Below are 10743 nucleotides of genomic sequence, written 5' to 3'. Positions count from 1 at the left end.
CTCACTCGCAGATTTATATGCTGTACACACGAGATTATCAGCCGCTTGCCTGGCTGCTGATTGAAACCATGACTTGTTACTTTTTAATGCAGTTAGAATCTGGTCTTGCATTATTTCTTCAAAGATTATTTCCCTTTTTATTGTTTGTTTTTTCTCAGAAGCACGCTCTGCCTTTTAAAAAGGAGAAGTTAGGGCTGTGCCAATGCGTTGGGGACGAAGGGACAGCTCCTCGTTACCTCTCTGTTAATCTCAGGCAGGAAGATACGGCACGTAGCCTCCACCACCGCTATTTTGCTGAAGAGCAAAGTGTCTTAATCTTCCTGCTTTATGCCACTAAGTCTGCCCACATTGCATGTAATCCAGGATTAATGGCATTGTTTTCTAATGTTATTTTTTAACTATCATGGAAATCTCATTAACTGAAGGAAACATCTAAAATGCCTCGAGTGCTTTATTTTTACACAAATTAATCAAATAACTTACCTAACAGTTCTTCCGTCCACAGAAGGGTTATTCATGGTCATTACATGCTGATCTTGACTGCTTGTTTCCATAAAAATGTGCTTAATTCACCACTTCTGGCTAGCTCTTGAAAGAGTAAGTTGCCAGCTTTTTTTTCTAAATGCACGTTTATATTCCTGCGGATAAAGAAAAAGTATTAGTGTAAAGGAAATGTTTGTCTGCTCTACGATCTCCTTGCCTCCTACTAAGCAGCTTTTAAGCTCTGCAGCATCTCGTGGCAGCAGCAAGCCTGGTCCCTCAAGGTTTTAGTATGACACTTGCTGGGGGTTGTTCACAGCTGCACCAGAAGCACAAGAACACAGAAGAACAACCGTGTTTTCAGGTACAAAAGCAGAGCCTGTCTCCATCTCATATCAGTGCTCGGACAAGGGCTGTACAGGGTCCCTGCTTTGCCTCGCTGTTCTCTGTGGCTCCGAGCCCTTGTGCTGGGTGCTTGGATGTGCCATGGCACCCTGCAGCCCCGGGACCCTGCCCAGGGAACACTTTCCTGCTGCAGAAAGTGCTGCTCTGGCTTCTCCAGGCTCCGTTTCGTGAGCGTTTGCAGCCAGGTCTTCTAACCAGGTCTCATGCGGTACCCGGAGAGGAACATCCATCCACTGCTGCCGTGCTTTGTAAGGCGCCTGGAATGGAGGCGGGGACAGGTCATGAATATGAACTGCCTGGGGTGCTTCGGTGTCCACCTGTGTCACTGCCTGCTAAAGGCAATATAAAAATACCCAGTGTGCAGCCAAGGCACCGATTCAGACCGGGACGAGGGGTTGCCCTGATGGGCTCCAAACAGCTTGGAAATGATGGCTGCGGAGGAATTAAGACCAGCTTAATCCAACCAAATAATACTCCTGATGATAAGGCGTTAAAATCTAGTTGGCTTTCAGATTCTAGCAATTTTAACAGACAAGGTGATTATACCACACATCAGTACTGATGATCGTTAGAATAGATTAAGCCACTGGCTGAGGAATAAGGGACGCCAGCAGGCGCCGACGTCCCAGCAGCGCCGCTCCCACTGCACCCAGCAGAGGTTTTGTGCAAGAGGGCAAAGTGATGAGGATGATCTCGGACCCCTTGGAGGAGAAACTGCTCAGTGTGCAAGAGGGTTTCTTGGAAGAACCGTGCCACAGCACGCTCCAGAGCTGGCAGGGGGCTGCTGTCGGTGGGTGCTGTGCCCCTGCCCCGGCTGGAACGGGCCAGGGGATGCTGCTGGTGGGAGAGCAGCCCCTGCGCTTGCTCTGGGCTTTAATGGATTGCTGCTCTGGCTCAAGGCATTGTGTGGTCCTGTAAACGTAGAGAGGAGATGGGCGTTTTATGATGCCCGACTTTCCTACAATATTTTTTTTATTAAGTAAACGGTAATGGAAATATTGGGTTTTCGTTTGTTGCTTGCTTCTTTTCCAACAATTGTCAGTAAATCAACGTTGCAAAAAGCCATCTCCTCCTCTGCAATGTCAGAGCTAACGGCAGCCTGGTGGTCACTTACTTTTGGAAATGATACCGCCTTATTTCCAGACACTCAGCAGACTTTAGTGCTGATGTATTGACCCTCGCAGCTTTCAGACCAGGGAAATATTAGAGGACAGCATCTCCAGCAGAGAAATGCCCATATTTTAAAATGAGGACTGTGAGCTGTAGGTAAGCCAATTCACTGAGATACAGCTGTGCCAGGCTTAGCAATAAAGCGAGTATTTCTTTCCCTGGTCTTCCAGCATCTCTCTGCTTCTTCCCATAAAGCGGCCAGGGATGCTGCTTAGTGCCGGACGAGTGGCACTTGGCTCGGGGCACCTGTTCCTGGTCACTGTCCTGCCTCCGGACACGTGTGATTTAGTGAGAGCCCTCCTGGCCGTGGCTCCAGGTGTATCTCCTGCCACCATCACACAGCAGGGCAGTGGGGACATCCCCTCAGGACCAGTGGCACAACTGGGGCTGTGCGGTGCCACCGGGGTGGTGACATGGCCAAGCTGTGCCCCCGTGGGCTCACGCGGGGCTTCCTGAGCCGCAGCAGGCAACCTGATCAGGCAGCCAACCTTACAGCTTTGTTTTGCTGTAGCTCTAAAAAGAAAAAAAAAAAAGTTCATGATCCATCTGGCTTCCTTGCAAGCTTTGCATCATGCCACGGACGGATGATGCCTCCTTCCCCGCGTAGGTCCTTCCGTGATAATCAGGCTCAGGTTCTCATCTGGTCTTCCGGAGATGAGGCTCGGGTCAAGGTGTCCCCAAAAGCTGGGAAGCTCAGGCTGAGCTCCAGATGTTGTGGTTCAGAGCTGGCTCTGTGCTGGTGAATTGTAAAGTTATGATTTATTACTGAGTGCAGCGTAATTCATTTTTACATTGAAAGTAATATTATGTTATATAATCAAATCTCATTTGTTATTTATTGCATTCTCTCCCCGCACAGATGTGGATGCTTCTCCCTCTCCCCTGGTTGATAATTTCCTTCGTGCTTCTCCTGGTGGGGCTGTGGGGACCAGTGGGAGCAGCAGCGTCGGGGGCTGGAGGGATGCAACAGGGCAAAGCCACGGGAGGCCACCTTCTTTTGCCCATCTCTGCCTATAAAACTGCAATAACTTCTGCAAAGTGAGACTGGGGGCAGCCGAGCTGGCGGGGCAGGAGCCAGGGCTTGTGCCGGCAGCCTTGCGTCTGCAAAAGGTTTGCAATAAGATGCTTGGGAGTCGAGCTGCTGCAGAGCACATCAGGAAGGGCCCCAAACACAACCCCAAAAGCTGCGGCTGTGCCCCGTGTCCAGGCCACTGGAGAGCTGCTTTGGGTGAGAGGGGCTCAGAAGGGGGCCCCCAGGTCTTTGGTGCCAACGCCAACTGCTGCACAGCATTTAGCTTGGAGTAGATTCCCATCTATATTCCAGATGTATTAAGCTTTAGAGCATATCTTCGCTCTGACTCTTCCCCATGCCACCGTGTATCAGTTCAATATTCCCACCTGCACCAGACAAATGGCCTCCAGCACCTATTTACTCGAAAATATCCCCCTGGAAAGTTTATCTGACATGATCTGCAAATGGCCTCGGAGCCCGACGTCACCGGCAGCGAACGCGGCCGGTCCCTGCGGCTACCCCACCGCACGGAGGTGCCCCAAGCACGGCTCCAAAGATGGGTTTTATTTCAAACCCCTGAAATTGGAGATTTCATTTCACAGTTAAAAATGAGTATGTGATGAGGACATATTAAATGCTGATCTTCTTGCTCAACTATCTGCCAATGCGATTTTTGGTACCGCATCATGGGGAAACTGTGAATTCTTTTATTTTTATGTAAAAGCGCTGTCACAAATCCAAGCAAGTTTTCAGTGTGATGAGACCCTTGAAAAGGAGCGTTTTTCTCTCTCTCTCTTTTTTTTTTTTTCCTCTTTTTTTCTGTTATTGATGTCTTCTGAGAAGGATACCCTTAAGATACAGGGACAGCTCTAGCTGCCGGTGCTCTGAATTGCGACGACGGCTCGTACCGTCAGGAGAGCCCTGACAGTGATGGATAGCCCCCGCAACTTCGCAATAGCGGGATTTGTTTATCCTGCCTGCTCTTTGTGGTTGTGTCAGGTTTTTCACTCGGGGCTACGCTCAGCCTCCGAACGCCGGCTCTGCTGCGCTCCCTCCCCGGGGGTGGGTGCAGCCCCCAGCCCCATGGGGGCCGTACCCTGCTCCCTGGCTGGCAGGGAGGCACCCAAGTGGGTTTGGGGTGAAAATGGTCGTTCCCAACCAGCTCTGGGTGTGCGGCAGAGCAGGCGAGGCTGCGAGCAGCCAGACCTCGCTGGAGCCTCTGCCCCAAGGCACTCACCCGCTGCAGCCGCTGGGACTGACACCGCGGGGCTTCCCACCACCTCTTTTCTGACTGTCTTCTCCTCGACACGTTGAAGCTCTTTGGTTTTGGTTGAAAGGTTTTAATAAAACCACCGCTGTGATGTGGAAAGGCTTTTCTTGACAGCTTGGTGGTACTTGTATAAACTCTGGTTGCTGGTTCGGTATTTTCCATTAGGATGACCTGGTGAAAGCTGGGATGTAAAGGTGTGTGTGTGTGAGGGTGGAGGAGGGTTGGGTTTTGTGTTTGAGGTCTTGGAGAGGGGAGTGAGAGCTTTGGCCGTATTGCCCGAATAATAAAACCTTTATAGGCATGGGACACGGCTCATGAGACTTTGTAAAAACTTCCTCTCCTAGAAAGAACTGGCTAGGCAACAACCTCAGAAGGGAAAGAAGAAAAAGAGGTGGGAAGAGGATCGACAGGTACTGCAGCAAAGGCTCCGATAATGGAGCGAAGGCTCCGACACCCAGAAGGTGTCATCCTGGGGTTGTCCCTGGGGCCGCCCCAAGGCAGTCGGCTCCTCTTCAGCACAGCCACCGGGACAAAACCTGACAGCACCGGGGCTTTGGGGCGTTTGAAGGGACCCACACAGGCCGGGTATTTCAGTGCAACCCCACCTCTAATTAATAGCGGTGTCTGTTTAAACAGATCAATGCCTGTCCTTGACCTCAGTGCACGATTTGAGCTATTACCGTATCACTAAATATGAAATGAGCTATAATACATCTGAGAGGCAAACCACTTATATCGAACCCAGCAATACAGATGAGAATCTTTTATTATATCAAATGAAAGCTGTGTGGTTATATTTGAATACTCCAGCTGCTGAAGGCTGCAGGGAAAGTCTTTTCCGCAGCTAACTCACCGAGGAGCATCGCGGGGGCTAACCTGTGCCTCCAGTGTGCATTAGCTCTCTCGAGAAGAAAAGTTGTTTTGGGGGGAGAAGCTCTGCTACTCGCGATTAAAATAACCCACTTAATGTATGCTGAAAATAGTGCTTACGGTAAATGCAGGGAGCTATAAATTTGTGGGGGAAAAGAAGGGCGAGGTGTGAAATACGGCCAGGGTTTGCACTGCGGGCTCGGTGCCTGCCAGGCGCGGAGCTTCCCCGCAGCCCCGGCCCCTTGCTCGGGGCAGGGATGGGGAAAAGCAGAAAGGAGAAGAGAGGCACAGCCCCAGAGCTGGCCGAAACCAGCAAACACCTCGGTGAGAGATCACCTGCAATGGGCGCGAGGAACAAAACCGGCGACAGGTCCTGCACTGAAGGCTGTCCTCAGAAGCACGCCTCTAATTAGCGGCAAGTTTAGAAGCCTCCTCCATCACATGGGTAAACAATCTCCTGGCGTAACAGAGCAGTTGTCAATGATGCTTTTATGTTCAAAGAAGCCTGTATTGTACTGTAGGTCAATGAGAAGCTGTGAGAGGTGAGCACTGTTCAATACTCATGGCCTAAGGTCCGCAGAAATTTCCATAATATAAAAATGGGTTCTGCAGGGACAGGAATGCTGAAACGCAGCACGACGACCCCGGGCGGTCACCGGCATTTGGCTGCACGCACCGTAAACATCCCCAGTCACAACACTTCCCTAGAACACTTCGCTGAAGGAAAGAAAATAAAGGAGTGGAAGTGTGAGGAACAGCCAGCAGCGATGGTGGTGCCTCGGGCTGGCCGTCTCCTCCCTGCATCCCCTCGCATCGAGCCTCAAATATCAGCCGTGGAGCACGCACCTCTCCCCGACTGCCTCTGCACTGGCATTGCTCCCGTGGCCGGTTCTGTGTGCACGGGGCTGTGGGTTGCACTGCCACCAGCTGCTTCAGATCATGTCTGTGAATTCGTTATATATTTGGGGGACAATATGGGGAGTAGAGGCATATTTCCCCTCTGCTCAAACCTTATCTCCAGCAGTGCCTCCCTGCGCTGGCGGCTGTACAGAAAGAGGGTCTTTCATGCACGGTCCCGGAGGAAAAGTTGTTAGGGAATGCTGATCATTCCCCTTTAGTCTAAATTAATTAAATGACACGGCATCTATTGTACGAAATATATGGGGATCATTTTACATGGTATACTGTATGCAGCAATTATAATGCACGAGCTTTCTAGAGAAATATGGGAAAACAATGTCCTTTGCTGGAACAGGCAAGACATTCCTGGGCTCTGTAATACATCTCCCCGTTAAGCAGTAATGCGATGTAATCCACAGCGACTTAATAACTTACATGACAGATGCATAATCTCGAGCAGCGTGAGATGCTCTGAGCACGAGATGCACGTGGCTCTCCTTCATCCAAAACATGTGGAAATCACCCACAGGCCCGAGCCCAAAACGGCAAATAAAAGCGGTGCCGATGCCGATGGAGGTGCCCAGGATTAGCGGCGGGTCCCCGCAGACACACGTCCCCCAAACTACCTACTGGAAAGCAAACCAGGCTTGCTAGGGCTGCCCTGCTGGTGGGCTGCCTCCGCGCCCTGCTCCTCCCGGGCGTCAGAGAGGAAGCCTTCACACATGCCAACACGGAGCTCCAAGCATGCATTTACCGAAAACTGCATTATTTTTTGCTGAAAATGACCAAATGCCGTGAAACACCGCAGCATCATACTGACTGCTCTCAGGGAGAAGTGTTGCAGCACCCTGCCCTGTCTTCCCGCTGCAGTTCACAGCAGAAATTATGGCCAAAACTGGGGATTTGCTTTGGGGTAATTATCAAATCTTGAGAAAGGGTTACCGAGAGAGGAACAGCAGCCAAAATTCCCCATAAATCATTTCAAATCATAACCGCAGTTAATAAAACACACGAGGGGGGGGGGAGAGGGAGGAGTTTGGGAAATTCCTTTGGAGAGGCGCCAGCTCCTCGCAGAAGCATCACCCTCCGAAAGGCTCACAGCGCTGGCGAGCAGCAGAGAAAGAGCAGGGGTTTCTGAACGTATGCACCCCCAGGCAATCGCGGCACCTTCTGCTGAGAAATTTTCTGTAACGTTGTCCCGGAGAGGAAAGAGCTGGGTGCTTTCAGGCACCGGTCTGGAGCTCGGGGCTCCTGGATGCGCCCCATCCCCAGCAGCTCCGCAGGTGTCCCCCGCAGGACACCAAAGGCACCCGAGGCAGGGGTGCAGCCCCCATCCCTGCCTGGGAGGGATGTTTCTGGGCCTGGGGGTTCAGGCTGGCCCAGATATTTTGTCGACAGCATTTTTTACAAAACGTCCCGGCGCTTTGTTAGGCAGACTGCTGGTGTTTGTTTTCAGAAATAGCAAATGGCTCCGTGCTAAACTTGGACTCCTGACACATGATAAAAACCCTGTCCCAGCTCTTTCCAGTTGCCCTGAAGGAAAATGGAAATATGAAAGAAGTATGGAAAAAGGGAAATCAAACAGAGAACAAAGGAACGAGGAGCCAAATTTTCGGGAGAGATGAGCACTTCAGCACACAAAACTCTGCTGTGCTCTCTGCATTCATATATTCCTACTTTGACTCATCATATATCTCCAGCTGTGCCAGAAAGCTTCTGAGAAAGCAGCTCAAATACAAATTTTATGTTAAAGTGGAGGAATCAACAGAATTATTCAACCAGCACAGGAACAGCCTTAGTAAAACAACGGCTTGCAGCATTCCAGCTATTAATGTATTATTCCCTACCAGCGTTTTTCATTCTTTGAAACAACAGAAATGCCAGGTTTCCAGGGCTTAGTTTAGATAAGAAATTAAAATATGCAAAGGTCTTCAGAGTGATAGGTTTTATTAATCTCTGGGGAAATCACACGGAAACCCTCGCAGGGATGCTTGGCCCCTCTCTTTGCTCTCATCCCGGGAGCCGCCGCTGCCCTGTGCCGCCCCTGTCCATGGGTACAAGGGGTGCTCGGTGCCTCCTCTGCCTGACAACCTCATTAATGAGTAATTAAGTGCCAGGAGCTGCCGTGGCACCACTGGGCGACTGCTCACTGAGCAGGCAGGGCAGCAGCAGCCGGACAAGGGCCTTGCTGGGAGGCAGTCAAACAGCTCTTCCCATGGCCCTTATTTGTATTTCCTTAAACTAATCTCCACGAGGCACCAGGAGGACATTCCCCATGTTATTTCCATCCTTTAAGCACTTGGAGTACGGCAGCAGCGATGCCCTGAGTCAATGAGCTCCATCACTACCCTGCCACCTTGGATTACCGCTCCCATTTTTTGGCAACGAAGCCCTCAGCTGGCCGCCACCTCGGCCGGGTGCCCTGCAAGAGGCCAGAAGCACAGAAGCACAGGGGCTGGGAGGGACCCCCGGGGACCACCCAGTCCAATTCCCATTGGGTGCAGCCCCCGGGTCTGGTCCCTGCCGTGCCGCAGCCCCGCGGGAGCCAGCGAGGTCGCAGCCCCGCAGCCCCGCGCTGATTGACACTGAGGAAGGAAGAAGTGCTGAAATATTTATATAAATACTTAAACTTTGCTTACGGCCTTCAGTGCCTATTTACTCGCAAATATCCCCCTGGAAAGTTTATCCGACATGATCTGCAAGCCAAACAACTTCTCAAAAGGCACTCCGAGGCAGGCACAGAAGAGTAAAACTCTCTTTATCCTGCCATGTATATACGTTGAGCCGCACTTTGCGCCTGCTTTAAAAATGGTGGTGGGGGCCAAGCGAGGCAGAGCTGGCCACGGGGGGCTGGGGGGTGGCAGGGCCCCATCCTGGCTCGCACGGAGCCGCCCCGGCTGCTCCCCGGCAGAGGCAGCCCCAGCGCAGCCTGGGGAGAGAGGAGGCACATGAAAGCGGGGCTGGATTTGCCTTGCAATGACAGCTGCATATTAATCTAAAGAATTTCTGAAAAATCAAAAAGACATTTTCCAGCAAAATACACCCCTAGAGCCTCGATCATAAAGCAAGGGAATAAACTTGAAACAGGATTGATTTCATCTTAAAGGGAATGTTGCTTTGAAATCCTACCAACTGCAGTTGTCTTATTTGGTTTTCGGTACTATAACAAAACTGTGCCATATTGTGTCAAATAAGGAGATAATATAACAGCTTTAAACAAATTTTGTAATTGCGGGATCAATCGGGAGTGAATTAAACCCACGTGCGCCGGCTGCGCCGTGCCGCTGAGCGCCAAGCAGCTCCGTGCCGCCCCGCGGGCCCTGTGGGTGCGGGTCCCGTGCTGCGGGGCTTCAACCCGTGCCGGCAGAAAATTGGTGTCCGTATCTAGAGGATGAAGGCATCGGCTGCTCTGCCAGGCACCACACACGTGCACACAGCTTCCCCGGGAAGGCACTCCTGAGATTTCAGCTCCCTGTACCAAACGGCAGCAGTCTGAGGTGCTCTTGGGTGCTTTGGAGCCGTTTGTTGCCAAAGTTTTTTTCCACCGTGGACAGGTTTATGTAAATAAAAGACTCGGACACAAAGTTGCATCCACTTTCCACAGCGAGTTTCCCTTACGGGTATTTTTATTTCAGAGAACACACGCCGAAAGGGGTGAAACCTGCGCGGGCGCAGCACCAAGGGTGAAGATGGGCAGCCCAGGGGGCAGGAGGGGATGCTGAGGGCTGCTGGGGCACGCACCTGGCAGAAAACACTGCGATTGCTTTACAAATGTCGCCAGGAAAATGAACATTGAGAAAAGGACATCTCTTTTTGTTTTCTTTTTATTCATTTGAAAAGGAAGAAAACGGGGAGAGGTTTGTTTCAGTGCTCGCACAGGCCCCGGAGCCTCCCAGCAGGCATTTCCCTGTGGAAGCACAGAGCTGGGTGAGGTGGGCGCAGGTGTTATAAATGCACAACCTCTTCATCCCCATCACTTGGCCTTTGGCGTAAAATTCCTCAGTGCCAAACATCTGTGCCCACTTCTCAAAGCAAGCTGAGCGCCAGGGCTATCTGCTTGGTGACACAAGGTGAAAACAACCTCAGGAGGAGGCACCAGGGGCCTGGGCCCAGGAGCACACGCGTTCCAGGAGCCCTGGGGCAGCATTTTGGGGGCGCTGGGGGCTGCGGGAGGGTCTGGTCCCCACTGTGGGGTGGTGATGGGGAGCCCCTGCCCTCTGGGCTGGTGTAAGCCTGTCCTTCCCGTGCCAGGTGTAAGGGCCCCCAGGAGTACTGCATCACCCCGCTTTCCCCCTGGGAGCAGGGGGGGCTGCCATGAGGCAGGGGCTCCGTTCCCTCCCCGGGGCCGAGCACACCGCGGCAGAAAGCGTCCCGGAGCCCGGCTCGCCCCACGGCGCCCGTCCTGCCTTCTGCTGGCTCGCAACAACGCGAGCGGACGGCTTTGCAGCTTGTCGTATAAATACAATGTTTGTTCTCCGTAATGGATTTCAGCAAGATATGGTAAATATTAACTCCCAGGTGGGGCAAATGCATAATTCATCACCTAGCACACTCCGACGGCTCTGTCTCTCTCATGATTAACATGTAAGGCATTCATTATATTTTTCAGCCGGCGCGCAGGCGAGCACAGAAAGTT

Source organism: Oxyura jamaicensis, chromosome 9, assembly GCF_011077185.1.
Source record: "Oxyura jamaicensis isolate SHBP4307 breed ruddy duck chromosome 9, BPBGC_Ojam_1.0, whole genome shotgun sequence".
In the NCBI taxonomy this organism is placed as follows: Eukaryota; Metazoa; Chordata; class Aves; order Anseriformes; family Anatidae; genus Oxyura; species Oxyura jamaicensis.
This window is presented reverse-complemented; position numbering follows the sequence as displayed.